Genomic DNA, 18,317 nt, shown 5'->3' on the forward strand with positions numbered 1-18,317 from the left:
GCTTTGTGGATCTTTTCGCTGATTGTTATAGTCAGTGACCGAGATGGAACTGAACAAATCAACATTGTATTTTCCTCAGCCTTGAGAGTTCTCAGAAACTGATTGGTCTTGATTTTTTTGTAACTAAAATTAGAGATACATCAGGGCAGCGAAAAAAAGTGACCGAGATGCTCATATGTACAACAATATTCTCAAATCGGTGTCTTTCCATGGTCGAAAAAGTGACGTAGTTCATTTTGGCTTTATTTTAGATCAAATTTCTTTAACTTTAACCAACTTTATAAAAATTGCACCAGCATCTAAGAAATCAAATTTATTTCATTAGTTTTTCATATAATATATTTTGAAAGTGTATTTATTTAAACTTGTACAGATACTAATATATGACTAGTAAAAATTAGAGAGTTTTGATTTAATGAAAAGCTAAACTGAATTATAATTTAGAACAAAGGAGTAAGTAGTCGTGACACCTGCTGTACCAACGTTGTCCTTCTGTTTAACTTCACCCCTTGCTGCAGGATTTGCAGTAGGCTGAGCATGCAAGTGCGAAACCCACCTGATGAACCCTGAACCTGACTGAACACAGGAGGCGAGAGAATGCAAATTAAAGCGTGGTGATTACTTGTCCCTGGCCCTGTCGCAGGCCGTAAAGCTCGCGTTTGTTGTTTATCATTTTGGGCCTGGACCCTGGAGTCGGTCCTGGACGCCTTCTTGAATCTTGATTGCTTCGACGAACATTTGCCAGCTACAACTTGCCACGTCTAACGTTAGGTACAAGCCACATTTGTGGCTAGCCATATTCTATGGTAAATTTAGAATGTTTGGTTGACAACTAAGATGTAGCAAAAATAATGTGGCAACTGCTTGGTTTATGGTTTATGGAGCACGTCATGTTGGGAGGCAGGGAGGGGCAGGCAGCGCGGCATGTCCGTGGCACAGGAGGTGTGGCGGGAGAGGAGCTTGTGGTGGAGGCGGAAGAAACGCCTGCCACACATTCCACCTCAAAAGCTATGGCGAATGCTTCTCGTGGCTGTGGCGAGCCTAATCTCAGTACTCAACCAAACACCAGCCTAAGTAGTTGTGGCAAGCCTAACTTAAGGTGTGGCAGATTGCGGTGGGCAACCAAACAGCCTCATCATCTCACGTCCGGCCCCTGGTTAAGCTGTCGCTTTGGCCCATTCCTCTCTCCGCTCCGAACGAAGTCCCCATGGCCACTCTGACGATGCGTGCAGCAGACCGTCCGGTTACTGGGGCACTTACAGCAAGTATAATAGTAGGCTGTAAGCCGACTAAATACTGAGGTGGAGGAGAGAGGGGAGGAGAAGCGCGGCTTGGGCATAAGAACCAAGAAAGTCTGTGAGAAAGACAAGTGGACCATGTATTAACTGTAAAGAGCTAATTACTATACGAGTGGGCTGAGAGAAAGCTGCAAAGAAGCTTACAGCCAGCAAGCCGGCTGTATTATTAGCCTCGCTCTTAAAGCCTCCCACTAATCCGCTCAACATCAGGAGACTAGTGATTTTTTCTCCTGCAGTCTCAGTCTATCTCACTCTATCGTATTCAGAACACTGATAGCTCAGATTGGTACGTAAGGGGGTCGCCATCCGTCGGCGTAGGCGTAGCATTGCATGGCAAGTCGTCTGACGTCCGTATCTATCTACCAGCTGTCTGCCTACGGCCGTCGACCTCGTGCTATGTACGCTGCAGACTACAGTAAATGTTCTTTGTAGACGTCGAGGAGCATATATATAGCATTGATAGGAGCGGCGCACCGGTAGCGGTGGCGAACGGCCTACGCCAGTACGTACGCCTTTAGCTACGGTGCTTGCATCACGATTTCAATGGCGACGTGTACACACGACCTGGCTGAGACTGATGTACCACACCACACGCGGCCGCCTGTGATCGTGCTGCTGCTAAGAGTAGAGTACGTAGCAGACTTTACCCGCCGCCGAGGGCACGAGGCCGTGAACCGCCGCGCGCGGTGATGGGCGCACGCAGCACGGGTCCCCGACGGTGCTGCGGCGGCGCGGCAGCGTGTGTGGCCTCTGGCCTTCCCTTGCCGGCTCGCCACGCAACAGTCGTGGTCGTCGCGGGGCCGTACTGGCCTACTGGGTGCCCCGTGCCCGACTGCCCGCGTGCCTGCCCTGACCAACCCGACCGCCCTGCGGCTCCGCGGCTTCACTGGTTACCAACCCTGCAAATCTGCAATGGCACTGTCGATCTGTCGTCGCTATACACTGCAGTCTGTTGACGGTTCCGTGGCACCTTCTCGTTAATCTTGCCCTTTTTTTGTCAACATCTGGGCAAAGATCCTCTTTCTATGCGCAGGCTTTCTTGCCAACCACGATAGCTTGTTATAGGTGATCAGTCCTACAACCAAATTTGTTCCGAGTCTTGTCTCTTGTGACAGATGACGATGATGCGCGCAAACGGCAACGGCAAAAACCCTGTCGTCGACTGAGGACCGGGACACCGAGATTCGCAGGCTGCCGATGCCACCTGTGCAGTGATCGCGCGCCCCGCCGCCCCCGGTGTCGTCGGCGGCTCTCCGAAAACGGACGATCCCCACCTGTCACACCCGACGACGGCACGTACGTACGCTGCCACGCTCCTGGCCGCGCGCGCGCACGTAGCACAGCATCGCCCAAACGGCTGGTTGGTCCGTTGGTAGCGAGTGACTGGTGAGCGGTGTGCGGTGCGGTGAGGCAGGCAGGCAGCCACCGTCCGCCCGGCCGTGCTCCGGCTCCGTGCACTCGTCTGGCACTCTAGTGAGCAAGAGCAAGGTCAGCCGCTCGGATCAGCTGCCAACCTGCTGCCTTAGAACTACAGAATCTTGGATGGGATGGAGGCTTTTCACGGCCGCACCGTAGGCGCTGGCTGGCAGTGAACAAGTACGGCGGCGCAATTACTGCGGCAGGATGCGCCGGCCAGGTAAAGCGCGGCGCGAACTTCAGCGTGACGCAGTTATTACTAGCTACAGTAGACCCCCACGTTGGCATCCACCTCGGGATGCCCGTACCTACTGCGACTCTGCCACTGCTGGTGTCTGTCTACTAGGGAGGGGTAGGGGAGGGGAGTGGCGTGGCGTGGCCACTGGCCAGGCCACCGCGGGATTCATTTCCCTCCCACCTCGCCTCTGCTATTAAACGCCACCCCCCGCACCCGCCATTTTTAATACCGCGCGCGCTTCTCGCTGCCGCCGTGCCGTGCCGTGCTGTCTCCGCTCTCAGTGCTGCTGCGGCTCACCGCTCACGCGGTCGTCTCCGGGGGCACGGAGAGATGCGGGTTCGGCGATGGTGGTGGTAGTGAGAGTGGGGCGGGGCTCCGCGGCAGCGGCGCCAGCGGGGCGGCGGTGAGGAGAAAGTGCGGGGCCGCGGTGGAGGACGGGGAGGCGAGCGGGTGCTCGGCGAGCTCCACCAGCATCGGGAGCGGGAGCAGCGCCCGCGGATCATCTGGCGGCGACTCGGTCAGTCGTTCTCTCTTTTTTCCTGTCTGCCTAACTGACTGAGCTGCAGCTGAGCTGCTTGGTTTCTTTTGCTCGCGTTCGTTGCCGTTACCTTTGCGCTGCACCACAGCTCCACTACCAGCAATGGTGGAAGTGCCAAACTTTTGATGGAGAGGAGGTGGATGCGCTTGGTTTTGGTTGATTGTTTCCCCTTCCCTTGAGCATTTCTTGATAGAGATGGCGAAGACGAACCAGGCGTCATCAGTTCATCACTGATCAGATCAGATAGCAGAAATGCATCATTTTTTGCCCCCTGAAATGTGAGGTAGGGATCGATTTTGGTTGATTACTGACAGTGACGATACTGATTGTTGATGCAAGTTGTGTCACGCGGATCTAGGTAGTCAACGAAACCGTACACCTAGATGCCAGTGCTAGGGACAAGAAGCAATACTGTCCAGCTGTAGACTTACAATACAACATGGTCTCTGTAAACCCCATTGCGATAAACAATACGGGGCCCTAAACCCTGGCAACAGGGACAGCCAAAATGGGGCATTATGGGAGGGAGGGTCCTTGGTTTCACTTTTCTTTTTGATCGATCGCCGGTTTTGCAGCTTCTTTGGACTAGTAATTAAGGTTCAGGTTGCGTTACTTTTTTAATCTGAAGAGAACTGTCGGTGCAGCCTTTAACCAGGTTCGTGCGCCGGGGTGGTCGACTGGGGACGGATCCGGAGCGGGACGAGGCGCTCACTCCCTCATCCTCCTACGGTGAGCACTGAGCAGAGCACAATGTAGTCAACAAAAGCTCATTGCTTGCACAGTTGTACTCTTACACTGCTTCATTATCTTGCTTGTACTAGTTGTACACCTACACCACTGTTGCTGCTTCTCTTCTGCTTGTTAATGCACGACTTCGCAGCCATTAAAGTCGATGGACTTTGCGCCTCCTGAAGCTTCTGCAGGTTCCACGGAGCCACAAGAGGACGACGACGATGGGGCATTAGAAGCGGCCAAGGACAAGAGGTGGGTACATGCACGAGCACGACCCCAAGGGCAGACCAAGAATGCAGCAGTCCCCTGTTTCACTGGCGGTAATACTACCATGATTATTCTTTTACCTGGCCACTGTCCACTGGTAGCTCGTGGAGCCTTAATCTGGTATGACCATAACCTGTTTGACAGAACGCCAAGACCAGCGGCATCGGTTGGGAGCTGTTCTTTTCCAAGGCAGCAGGAAGGACAGGGCGCAACAGCCGGCCTCGCTTGATTTCGGCTGCCCTGGTGTTGCCAGATCATCAATGCAGTCTCCAGGGTCCCCCCCGGTCACTGGTGTTGGGGTGATGAACAAGGGGTTGGGCATATCAAATTCATCACACGGTGGTAGGCCAGACGTGCTGTCTAGTCCAGGGACACCACCGAGCTACAATCGGCGTGGGATGACAGGCGTTGGCTATCAGCAGGGTCCGAATTCCGAAAGAGTGATCCCGCCTTCGGCCTGGCCATAGAAGGCACCCAGGAAGCGTCATGGTGTTGCCTTATAGCAGTGGGAGGACACTGCCGTCGAAATGGGAGGATGCGGAGAGGTGGATCTTCAGTCCTAACCCGAACAATGCACTTGGGAGGTCAGTGCCGCAACTCTGGCGGCCGAAATCCAAAAGTGGTCCTGTTGGACCTCCTGGTAGATTTGGTGGGGCATACTCTTGTGTTTCATCATCTGCTCAGTTTCTTGACAATGCTAGAGTTGGAAATCTCACAGTGAATGCACCTTACCTGGCTGGGGTCTTGCTACCTGAGCATGTTTGTGGGGGTGTTATGGACTTGGGAAGGGATCTAAGTGGTGCATCGGGTGACGATAGCAGCAATGGCCGAGGAGGCAGGTCTGGTCAAATGAATGGTCGGCATCCTGCTATGCAGTCTACCAGGGTTTCTCAGCAACTTGGTAGTGCAGTCGAGTCATATCAGTCATTGCCTACTTCACTTGAATCTATACAAGGTAAATGCCCCTATGTTCTTGAGCACTGTGTAATGTGTATGTTCTCTCTTTATGTTTTGTTTAGCACCAGATTTCTGTTGAGAGATGTAGATGACAAACTTCTATGGTTAACCGTTCCCTATTGAACTAGAAGGTTTAGACGAATTAAATGTTGCTGGCTATCTTGGTTCTAATATTCAGTAAACAATGTGTTGGACCTTATTGCTTATGCTCAAATTTCTCAAGCGGAACCTTTTGGTTTCTTTTTGTGGCAGATGGTGGGATTGAAAGCATAAAAGACTCTGCCACTAGCAGTGCCCCCATAATTGTGAGGAAGGATGTGGCAACACAAACAAGCCCTGATATTAGCAGGTCATCTTCTCCCAGCATGAGGTCTTCCTTCTCCCGTTCACTATCGGCGCAACAAGTCAAAGAGCTGGAGAGTTGTTTCTCTAAGCTTGAGGTCAGGGATGTGCAAGTGGATGATCGGGTGACTCTGACTAGGTGGTCCAAGAAACATGTCACCCGAGGCTCTGACAATGAATGCACCAAATATTATTGAATGGAAGAAAAAGACTATGGATTCTAAATCTTCTGCCTGGGAAGTAGCAGAAACCACTAAGTGTATATCAAAGTAAGAGGCTGCTATTGTTGTTGAACCTTTTCAGATAAATTAGTTGTTTGGCTTGCTCGATCCATACATACTACTATTCCTATGCACCATATTTTTGTATCGAACTAACTAATTAGATGTTTACTTCATAAAATCATGCAACTTTGATTGTGACTTCTTCTAATTTGCTAATCTACCTCAACTGTCATTTACAAAATGAATTTTAATATCACAATGGGAGAGCTTTTTATTAAGTTGTTACATCACTTTTATGTATAGCTTTGGCAAATGTATTTGATATTAGATCTAAAAAAAATTGCTGATGTAAGCAAAAGGATGAGGGCTAGTGCCTTCACACTAAAATAATGGTGCCTGAATTTGCTTTATAAGAATTTCAAAAGAAGAGTTTCTAAAGTTGATAACTGCTAGGAGCAAAAGTTACACAACTTACATGGCTAGCGTTAGAACATAGTTTATGTAGGAATGTAGCTGCCTTTGTCAACTGTTACATCTTCATCCTTCCTAGTTTGAAGTGGCGTATCATTCACTTCTTATGCTGGTAGAGACTAGTCGTCGCCTCTGTTACCTATTCTGTATTTGCAACTCTGCAAGTAGTTCGTATCTTTGGTGGATGGTCAGTTATCTAATATAGGAATTGGAGAAGCTAATGTAGTTGTAACACATTTACCTTGTTCTGTCAAACACTGATGGATACACTTGCTGTTTATATAAAGGATTGAGGGAGAGGAGACAAAAATGACTGCATGGGAAAATATGCAAAAAGTTGAAGCAGAAGCAGCCATACAAAAGCTTGTGGTATGCTTGTTTCTTTATTCTGGATTGAACTCTTTTTTTCTTTTCCACACTCCATTCCAGTTTCCTCGCTGCTAGGAGGTTTGATATCATCTAATTCTTGTTATTCATCAGATAAAACTTGAAAAGAAAAGGCCATACTCGCTGGAGAGGATTTTCAACACCCTCAGGTCTGGCTCTCAGAAAACACAGGCTGGTACGCAGTACGTCAACCGTAAATCAGGATCCGCATATTTCCAGGACTATCAAAACGGCGCCACACCTCAGCAAGAACGGTCAAATGAGTTCGTTGAGTGGATGCTTCACATGTCATGCTTTCTAGAGATGTAGCTCCAGGGTAAAGTTTGTTGAATTTCGATTTTTCTCTTTCTACATCACAAATCCTATTCCTGAAAATATTTCATTTTGAACATGTAGATAAACCTAATTTGTAGTCAGTTAGGAACATTTTGGTAATAGAAGGATATGTTTCTGTCTGTACATTGGTCCATGCACACTTAACATTAGTTTGCCTTGTTTTCAGGCACTATTGTCACTTTCAAGTGTAGAGGAAAAACCAGATCGTAGGACCCCCTCTCCAAATGGTCAATCTATAACAGGGATCATATTCTGGATTCTCCTTTATTTGCTAGGGGAACATAAGAAAAGTATGTGTAGAAGCAAAATGAGAGGAGCTGTTGTTACCATCCACTATTTGTGATTTGTGATTATTGTTACCACCACATAATAATAAAAGAGTTCCTCTGATTTGTTAGTTGTTACAGAAACTATCACAGGATTCAAGAATCTTTATTCTTGAATTGTGGAGTGGTATTGCATACCATTCAAATGAAAAATACAAGAAACTATGCGTTGTGTTGTGTTATGTCCGTGGTGACTAATATGAGACAGGCTTGGAGGGGTCTGGATCTGATGGAATCAGAAATCATCCTATTGGGGCCTTGTTCAGTTCCTCGCCCTAAAGTTTACTCTCTATCCTATTGAATGTTTAGACATATGCATGGAGTATTAAATATAAACTAAAAAAATAACTAATTGCACGGTTTGTGACTAATTTACGAGGCGAATTTTTCAAGTCTAATTAGTCCATGATTTGACAATGTTGTGCTACGGTAACGTATGCGCTAACGGTGGATTAATTAGGCTTAATAAATTTATCTCGCGGATTACTGATAGATTCTGTAATTTGTTTTTTTATTAGTATCTGAACATCACATGCGACACTCTCATGCAATACCCGATATAACACCTCAAAACTTTACACACTGGATTTGTGGGTAGGATGGAGTGCTGCAACGGTCCTATGGCGACAACCTTATCAGTATGGTGTCGTATGTGTTCCCGGTTGTTAACTACACGGAGTTATGACTAAGTATTTTACTACCATCTGCACATGATTTGAGTGTGACATCATCAACTTGTGTTGTGACATGACAATAGACCACTTGAGTTGAGTGTGACATCGACTTGTGTTGTGACAATCAACTTGAGTGTAACATCAACTTGTGTTGTGACAATAGACAGCCCGAGGAGGCTGACGGAAGGGGGGAGGGGTCAGCCCCTTTCCTAAGTTAGTAAGTTTTGACTAAATTTTTTAAAATTTGATTAAACTCTTACAAAATTTATACAGTTGGTCTTTCTAACAAATGAAATTTTGCATTGCTAACTCTGCGTCGGTTAGACCTAGTCGGGCGCTCGACAGACTAATCAAAGCGGTTGCTTTATACTATCTTCCATAATGCTAGATGTGTGTAGTTTAAATCAAATTGCCAAGGTTACTTTACATTATTTTTCATAATGGCAGATGTGAGTAATTTTAGTGCAAATAATTAGAAAATAGTGCTAACATTTATCTCTCCAAATAAGTTTAGTATAAAATATATTTCATAATTAATCTAATGATGATAATTAGTTGGTATTATAAATATTAGTATTTTTATATTTAACCAAACTTGAAATTGATTGACTCAAAAAAGTTATAATTGGACTTTTTTTTGGAGGAAGGGTGTACAATCCATCTTTAAGCTTAAGCATTTGAAAAGGGGAAAACACTACTTTTATAGAGAGATCATCGATTGTTGTTAACCTCTAGTCCTCTAGACATGGATTTATGTTTCCTATGAATTAAATATATGTGCTATATTGACTGATAGAATTGTTTAACAAAAACAATTTAAGTCTAAGCTAATGCAACAAATTTAATTAATAACTATATAGTGCAAAACTTTTTTTTTTGAAAGGAGAATAACTCGGCTTTTAAGAAAGCCAATAACAGAGTCTTACATACTGGGTTTACCAGTTTTTACAGAAAGAGCAAAGAAGCAACCCTCCAACACTTAAACGAAGTTCCAGACCCACTAGCCAACACGGCTAATACCAAAAAACAAGTAGGAAAACTACGAGCTATATATTATCATAATATCAGAGCAATGTCCTTCAAAACTTTTCTTCTGGCTCATCCAGTCTTCCAAGTACCGCGCCATCTCCACCATCTTGACTTTGTCGGCCTCCTTGTGTAAATCTGCCCACATCTTCAGAAAGTTGATAGCCATATGAATTACAGGGTGGGTTTATCGGGAAGTTCTTTTCAATCGCCATCTTATTATGGTTCTTCCAGATAGAAAGCGAAGCATAATTTTTTAGTAACACCCAGCCTCCTTGGCATCCATTGGGAAATTAAGTCCTGAATAGACAAAGGGAATCCCTGTAGATTAAAAGCATCCCTAACACAGCACCAAATAAATTGGGCAAACACACATTCAAATAATATGTGATTGACAGTTTCAAGCTTATTGTAGACACGACACAGAGGGCTCCCACGCCACTTTCTTCTAACTAAGGCCACAACAGTTTGGAGCTTATTGTGTATAGCCTGCCATAGGAAAACTTTCACTTTGATAGGAATTTTACACTTCCACAAAATATCATGCACTTTGTCCCTAACTCCCCCATGAGTTAGACAGTTGTACAGGGACTTAGTGGTGTAACCTGTTGACTTCTCCAGAACCCATGACACCTCATTCTGACCATAGTCATCTAATTGCATATCCTGTAAAATGGACCACAACTTTTCCCACTCAAGGAGCATTGCCCCATGCAGACTCCTTAATGGAATATCTCATTCCCTTTCTCTCCAGAAATCCCTTACCACTGCATCTGGTTTCTGACAAACCTAAAAAACACCACTAAACTGAATTTTCAGAGGCATGCCTCCAATCCAGGAATCATGCCAAAATCTAGTCCTATCTCCCTTTCTCACAATGTACTCAGCCCCCACTGAAACAGGTGCTTAACCTTGTGCAAGCCTTTCCAAAATTGGGAAGTTCCATTGTAGGGAGATCCAAAGAATCCTTTACCTTTCATGTATTTGGCATTTGGCATCCAGCAATCTAAACCATAGCTCCTTGGAACCCTTTTGGATCTTCCAAATCCATTTAGTAACCAGGCTCTGATTCATCATATAGTGCAAAATTAACCAGCAAACTTTATTAGCAGTCGTGCCTTGTCGCTTTATCCAACATGAGGCGGTGGCGACTGCCCTTCTGAACGGCACCTGTGTCCGACAGATCACCAAGGACTGTCAGTGCTCACGATTGCGGAGTACCTCCAAGTGTGGGAGGCGGTCAGGGACACAGGGCTAACAGATCACTAGCGATAAGCTTGTCTGGCGCCGGACCACGGACGACGTGTACTCGAGCTTAGCTTACACGACGTTGCACCAGGGATCTATGCCTAGGCTACAACTTGATCTAGGCGACCTTGGCACCCCTCCGCGTGAAGATTTCCCCCTGGCTCGCCGTCCGACACAGGCATTGGACGGCTGTCCGTCAACGGCTGAACACCAACGAACACGGCTACCTCTGCAACCAGGAGCAAGAATCCATTGACCACGTAATAGTGTTTTGTTCCTTCGTTAAGCAACTCTAGTTGAGCGCATTGGTCGCCCTCGGCAAAATGCTCCCTTCAACCACAGGGTGCCACTCCATCAACGACTGGTGAAAGCGTGTTCGAAGCCTGTCGGTGTTTCGGACCGGGGGGTCCTCAACCAACTGGTAAATTTGTACTCCATGTACCCAATCCCGGATGGTGATGCAAAGAGACACAAGGTTTATACTGGTTCGGGCAATCGGTGCCCTACGTCCAGTCTGAGAGATTGATCTTGTATTCCTTGCACCGAAGTGCTTGTAGTAGGGGGTTACAAGCTAGGTGAGAGAGTGAGCTAGTCCCAGGTCTCGGCGTGGAGCGGTGCAGGCTGCTTGAGACGTTTCTCTCAGGCCACGGGAGAGTGTGCGTGAATTGAGTGAGTGTGTTTGCGCGAGTCTAGGTCTAATCGCCCGTGTCCCCCTCGAAACGGCCCTGGTCCCTCCCTTTTATAGTTGGAGGGAGGACAAGGGTAATACATTCGCTAGTTACACGGAGTCATGCGGATGAAGGCGGTGTGTCCGAGCCCTGTAGCCTGTTCCTATGGCGGCGTGGCCGACGGTGTGGTCCGTCCTTGAAGTACTGGGGCGACGTGCCGGTCACATCCGATCCTATGCGTCATGGAAGCTCCAGTGCTATCTTGAAGCGGGCACGGAAGTTGGCATGTTGGTCATCGTGTGTTGACTGCACGGGAAGCCGAGGCTCAGTTGGTGCCGAGACCGGGCCATCGTGGGAGGCTCGATAGACGTGAATCCTGGAGTTATCAAGACCCTGAAGTGGATTGCCGAGGCTTGGAGGGAGTAGTTGGTGACATACGCTGATTCCGAGGCTATGGTGTCCCAAACTTGACCCCCCATGCCGCGTTGTCTCTGGGGCGGGGGTTAGGTGGCATAGTGTAGTGTAGGCGTTGATTGTGGGCACAGCACCAGAGCATAGTGGCCGGTAATCCCCGCCGTACCCGGTCCAGGACGGTATGCCATAGACGTGACTTCCCGTCTTGTCGACCGCTCCGCCGTGTCGAGCTATCGTCTGACTGATATTGCGGGAGTGGTTGGCGCATTAATGGAACACGACGCGCTGTCGGGGATACTGGCTGAGGCAGAAGCGACGGGTCATTGCCGAGCTGGCTTCGAGCGAGACGGAGAATCGACATCTCGTCCGAGGCTTTACACGCGGGGCCTCGGGCGAGACGGAGAATCGGTTCCCTATCGAGGCCCCCAGCGCGAGGCTTCGCGTGAGACGGAGATTTGGTAGGCCGCCGAGGCCTCGCGTATGAGGCCAGGAGCGAGGCGGAGAGCCGGTGGGTTCGGACGAGGCCGAGGTTTAACAAATGGCTTATCCTTTGGCTTTGTTTTTTATGGCGTTTAAGTGATTCTTTTGGTATGCGCTCGGGGTACCCCGTTTTATGGTACCCGACAGTAGCCCCCGAGCCTCAGGGAGAGCATGAGCGCTCTTCTTGAGGTTTCCTCAAGGCTTGACTTGCGTTGGCTCCTGGCGGGATGGTATTTCATATTTTGAGGCCTCAGTGGGTGCGCACGAGCGCACCCGCCGGGTGTAGCCCCCGAGGCCCTGGGGGAATGGATTCATTCCTCCAGGGTCTTTTTCTCACGTTGACCGAGGGATGCTATCGTATTTACTGAGCCCACAAGCACGAGTTCGGGTCGCGGGGTCTCGGCAAGATCGCAAGAAGAACCCCCATGCCTCTTCACGAGGCGAGAGGACAATCAAGAGTCCTCCTGACTTTCTGTGCGACCCTTGCGCCTCCTTTTTGCTCGAAAGGAGGGGTGGAATATGCCAAGCTACCCTCGATGGGCGCGAGCGGTGGCATTTCTGGTGAGCTGTTATCGGGTGAGTCCGAGTGGAGGCCCATGCCCCATTCGCTAGGGGTCGGCTAGTGGTCTAGAGACGCACTCCAAGAGTACCAGAGGGTTTCTCTAGTGGGTGTCGAGGCCGTTCACTGGGCCCCGGTGGCTCGGTGCCTCCCTACGGTGGGATCCCATTTGGAGACCTCCCTGCCAGTCTCGGACACGACTTAGGGCGTCCCAAGCATTTTGCTCGCTTGGGCCTTGGCCCCATACGGGCTCGCCCATAGTCGTCCCTGACTCTGTTGCCCTGGGGCGGCTGTTGAAACCCTTAGGGGCCTAGCCTTCGAACCTCTGGACCGTAACGGGCTTGATGCCCTTTGTCGCGTTTTCTCGAATTTTCATGTGCGAGCTTGGGTCGCTTGTCTTTGTCTTGGGTGTAGGAGGAACCCCCAAGCCTCCGCATGGAGCGAGAGGGCGGTCAGGGGTCCCCTTGACTTTTTTGTTCGACCCTCGCACATCCTTTTCGTTTGGACGGAGGGGTTTTTTGCCAAGCCCACTCATGTGTGAGCCTGGGTCGCTTGGTCTCGGCAAAATTGCAGGGAGAGCCCCCGAGCCTCTGCACGGAGCGAGAGGGCGATTAGGAGTTCCCCTGGCTTGCCCCTCACATGTGAGGGTTTGTTTGCCGAGCCCCCCTCGTGTGCGAGCCTAGGTCGCGGGGTCTCAGCATACCTACAGGAAGAGCTCCCTAGCCTCTGCACGGAGCGAGAGGGCCGTCAGGAGTTCTCTTGACTTTTTGAATCGACCCTCATGCGTCCTTTTCATTCGGAAGGAGGGGTTGTTTTGCTGAGCCCCTCAAGTGCAAGCCTAAGTCGCTAGGTCTCGGCAAGGTTGCAGGAGGAGCCCCCTAGCCTCTGCATGGAGCAAGAGGGCCATCAGGGGTTCCCCTGGCTTTTTGTACGACCCTCGCGCTTCCTTTTCGTTCAGAAGGAGGGGTGGAATATGCCAAGCTACCCTCGATGGGCATGAGCGGTGGCATTTCCGGTGAGCTGTTATCGGGTGAGTCCGAGTGGAGGCCCGAGCCCTGTTCACTGGGGGTCGGCTAGCGGTCTAGAGACGCACTCCAAGAGTACCGGAGGGTTTCTCTAGTGGGTGCCGAGGCCGTTTCGCTGGGCCCAGGTGGCTCGGTGCCTCCCTACGGTGGGATCCCATTTGGAGTCCTCCCCGCTGGTCTCGGACACGACTTAGGGCATCCCAAGCATTTCGCTTGCTTGGGCCTCGGCCCTGTGTGGGCTCGCCCAGCGGTCGTCCCTAACTCTGTTGCCCTAGGGTGGCTGTTGAAACCCTTAGGGGCCGAGCCTTCGAACCCCTAGACCGTAATGGGCTCGGCGCCCTAGTTCCTTCATCTGAAAGGAATAGGGATGGGGGGAATGTCTCCCCCATTCGGCTCGACAACAGCTGGCGCACCTTTTGAGGTGATTTTCTTGGGGAGGCGGAACGACGCCTGCTGCTACATGCGGTCGGGCGCTGACAGTGGTGTCAGCGGATGGGACTGTAACTGTTCCCGTGATTAATGAGGAAAAGGTAGGGCACATGGGCGGTAAAATCAGATTGGGATTAATCACGCCGGATCTGAGGGAAACTTCCCCGATTTCGTCGCCTGTCCGTTTCGCCTTCATCCTACATAAATACGCAACGAGCCTCGCCTCGCCCCTCCCCTCCTTACCTTGCCCGTAATAGCTTTGCCATCTTTGAGCCGTCGCTAGAGCAGAGAGCCCCGGGAGGAAGAAGGGAGAGAGGCGAGGCGGGGAGAGAGAGAGAGACTCACCACCGTAGTCAAACCCTCCGCCGCACTCATGGCCAACGACATTGTTGTCATCGAGGCGGACCCTTGGGGTCCATCCGATGTCACCGTGGAGATGCTTCGGTCGCTTGTCGACGGCAGGCTCCTTCGTCCGGTTATCGACCCCAACAGGCCAGAGTGGATCGCTCCGTCAGGTGAGCTGAAGCCGAGGCCTCGCGACGGTTACGTTGTGAGCTTCGTGTCTTTTCACGAGCTCGGCCTCGGCCTTCCGGCGGACCGGTTCATGCGGGCGCTCCCGCACTACTACGGCATGGAGCTCCACAACTTCAACCCTAATTCCATCGCGTAGGCGGCCATCTTCGCCGCTGTCTGCAAGGGGTATCTAGGGATTGCTCCCCATTGGGAGTTGTGGCTCCACCTCTTCCGAGCGGGGCATACCACCAAGCCGACGGGTACGTCGGGCACGAGGAAGGCGGTGAGGGCTGGTGGCTACACTCTGCAAGTGTGCCAGGACTATCAGCACCTCTACATCCCGGCCCAGCTTTCGTCATCCAATCGCTGATGGTACACGAGCTGGTTCTATCTTCGCAATGAAGATGGTGGACTTCCCCCCTACACTGGGTGGATCGTGGGGAGCTGCCCGGAGAGGTGGAAGTATGGCGTCTCGAGGGAGGATTAGCCCAAGCTACAGCCGCTCCTAGAGGGGCTGGAGAGGCTGTGGGGTCATGGCCTTACTGCGGTCATGGTCGTGGCCGCCTTCCACCGCCGGAGGGTGCTGCCGCTGATGGCTCGGCGGCGGCGCCTATTCGAGATGAGGCCGGATGAGCCAAATGAGGGCATCCGGATGTCCTCCTCCGCCCTTTCCGACAAGGAAATTCTTTGCTGGGTGGGGCAGACGGTGGAGGCAAAGCTGAGGGGCAGTAACCTGACCCTCTTCGTGATGCGCCCGTCGTGAGGGTTCCTCTCGCTGGTAAGTCATGTACCACTGCAACCCCAGGGCATCCCTGTTTCTCATTGTTTCTTGTTCCCTTATCCGTGTTCGCCGTTCCTGTAGGGGATGAGGGACGTGCGAGCCTCTCCGCCACCCGTTCCTAAGGACGCAAGGTGGCGGGCGGCTAACCGGGCGCACGCCGAGGCACAGAAAAGGCGGAAGGACGCCAAGGTGGTGAAGCGCATGAAGAAGATCCTTGCGCACGAGGAAATGGATAAGCATCATTGGCAGCAAAGGAAGGACGGTCTCCCGTTGGAGGAGTCCCCGTCGCCATCGCTATCAACGGATGCCTCGGATGGAGATGACGAGGGCGAGATAGGGCGGGGTCCCTTGGACCATCTCTCTGACATTGAGGAGACGGTGCCCGGGGCATCGACAAGCAGCCCGGCGCTCCCAGGAGGAGGAGGAGCCGCCCCAGGGTCGGTGATTGCCCACCTCGGGGTCGAGGCTGACACGCCCGAGGAGCAGGCGTTGGGCAAGCGTGCCGTCAGCCCGGTGGGCTCGGCGGCAGCGGTGGAGCAGGTGGCGGCGGGGGCGACGCAACTGCCCCCGTAGAGGACCGAGGGGGCACCGGGGTCCATCGAGGACCAGCCGGCGCCAACGGATACGGAGGTCGTGCCTCTGTCGCCGCCACCCGCCTTTGCAGACGAGGGTCGCCATGCCGAAGCGGTTGTAGCCCCGCTCAAGGTAATCGTATTTTTGGTGGAGCCGCAGCGTTTTTCATTCGTTCTTTTGTCTCATGCTGACCCTATAAGTGTTTTGTCCTTAGCCGGAAGCGACCTGCGGAGGTGCCTACCTTGGCACCCCTCAAAGCGCTCAAGGTGAACCCTGGCTCCACTGCCCACTGGGTGGCGGAGGCGCAAGCCACCCTACAACGTGGTGCGGCGTCGGTGAGGGCCGACCCGAAGGAGTCGGCCACCCAAGGAGGGGCTGCCGAGGCGGCCCCGACGCAGACGGGGGAGGGGGTGCTTCCGCCCCGCGAGGGCAAGGCCCATGAGCCAGATGAGGGCGAGGTGCCCTTAGTTGCCGAGACCATAGAGGTCGAGGCCCCTAGGGTCTCCGAGGCCAAGGCGATGGAGGCCGGGGCGCCCTAGACCGCAGCAGCGGGCGCCGGAGCCCCCACGACCACTGAGGCCACAATGACGGAGGCTGGAGCCCCTGGGACCACTGAGGCCGATGTGATCGCGGCAAGGCTGTTGGCCCAAGAAGTGGAGATGAAGGTAGTGGAGGCTTCGGTGGCACCCTTGGGCCAAGGCCCGTCGTCGTCGTGGGAGGGCGCCCGGAAGGTGGAGGTCCATCCGATCTCCTCCGACGATACCTCCCGGGCGTAGGAGGTTGTTGACACCGAGGTGGCCAGCGCCATGGAGCAGCCGATTCCGACCTCGAGCGAGGGAAGCTCGGCCCTCATACGGGTACGACCCGAGTCCCGCGGGTGGGATCACCCACATGTCCTGTGGCAGAGCCACGATGACCCTAAGGGGGAGCCTCTGTTCGCCCTTGAGGACGTGGCTGAGGGCAAGCGTTGGGACACCTTTGAGCAATACCACCAGCTGGCGAAGCGGTCACTATGGGTAGCGCTGTCCGTGGTGGCCGATGATCTGCCTGGGGTCGCCCAGGTTCGCGCTTTCTTTTCTCATGCGGTGTTGTCTTTTTCCGAGTTTTCTTGTAGTGAATGATCCCTGTTCTGCTTACCCAGGAGCTCGAGACCCGGTCCCTCGGGAAGTTGGTCTTTCTCTGGTGGGAGAGGGACATCTAGGACCAGCTCCAGCGGCAGAAGGGACTGCTTGCTAGCGCCAACGAACTTCTGGTGGCGCAGAGCGCGGAGGTAGAGGACCTCCACCTTCATTGTGCCGATGCAAAGGTCGAGGCAGCCACGGCCTAGGAGCAGGTCGCCCCTCTAGCGGCGCGGGTCAAGGAGTTGGAGGAGGAGCTGACCCGCGTGGCCGGTGAGCGGGACACCTTTAGGTCCCAAGCTGGAGAGGCCATGGCCTCGGGCAAGGTCCTTGCTGGGCAGCTAGGGGCAGAGCAGAGTGCGCACCAGCTGATGAAAGGCACCTTGGATGAGGCCCTTATGGTGGCCGAGGCCTCATGAACCGAGGCTGTGGTCTGGAGGGGAAAGGCCGAGCGTGAGTCCTATTCCCCTCGTTTTATTCGCTTTTTCTTATGTTCACTCCCTAACTCCCTGGTGTAACGCAGAGCTGGGGAGAGAAGCTTCTAGGGCGGCCGAGGCTTCTCGGGTCGAGGCCCAGCATTGGAAGGAGAAAGCTGAGGCTTCTCAGGTCGAGGCCCGACGCTGGGGGCAGAAGGCCGAGGGTGAGTCCCATAGACTTCCACCCCTATTCTGGCTTGTATTCCTTTGCGCTCATCCTCATTCCATTGCGTTTGGTGTAGAGCTAGAGAAGGAGGTTACCCAGGCAGCCGAGGCCTCTGCCGTAGTGCAGGCGGTGCTTGAAACCGAGATCGGGGAGCACGATGCACTGAAGAGCGCTGCTCATACTGCCTACGAGGCCCTAGAAGTCGAGGGGGTCTAGTCAGGAAGCTCCCTCGGGAGCCGCCTGATTGCGTTGAGTGGTCAAGTGGGCGAGCGACTCCAAGGGGCGCTACATACAGCTGTCAAGCGCACGCTGGCCGTTATCGCTTCGCACTACATTGGCGTTGACCTCCAGGCCATCAGCGATGGCTACGTCCTACCTAACGACGACGAGGAGGCCGATGAGGTGGTCGTGAAGCTGATAGAAGCAGCGGAGGGCCCCGGCACAGTGCTGGCTAAGCTGTTCGAAGAGGAGGTGGTCCCTCCCCCGCTGAAAGCTCTAGTTTGGTTTTGGTGAATTGATGAAACCCTAAGTGGTAACTTAGTTTATCAAGTGATCATGACATAGGTAGCACACTTCAAGTAGAAGAAGCTAATGAAGATCATAGCATGACAATGGTGATGGCATGGCGATGATCA

General features: G+C 52.1%; 1 pseudogene; it reads left to right on the forward strand.

Annotated features, from left to right (window-relative positions):
• Nucleotides 1–3,187: 3,187 nt before the first annotated feature.
• Nucleotides 3,188–7,754, forward strand: LOC136500815 (uncharacterized; annotated as a pseudogene).
• The last annotated feature ends 10,563 nt before the right edge of the window (nt 7,755–18,317 follow it).

The sequence above is a fragment of the Miscanthus floridulus genome, chromosome 13 (assembly GCF_019320115.1).
Source record: "Miscanthus floridulus cultivar M001 chromosome 13, ASM1932011v1, whole genome shotgun sequence".
Taxonomy (NCBI): Eukaryota; Viridiplantae; Streptophyta; class Magnoliopsida; order Poales; family Poaceae; genus Miscanthus; species Miscanthus floridulus.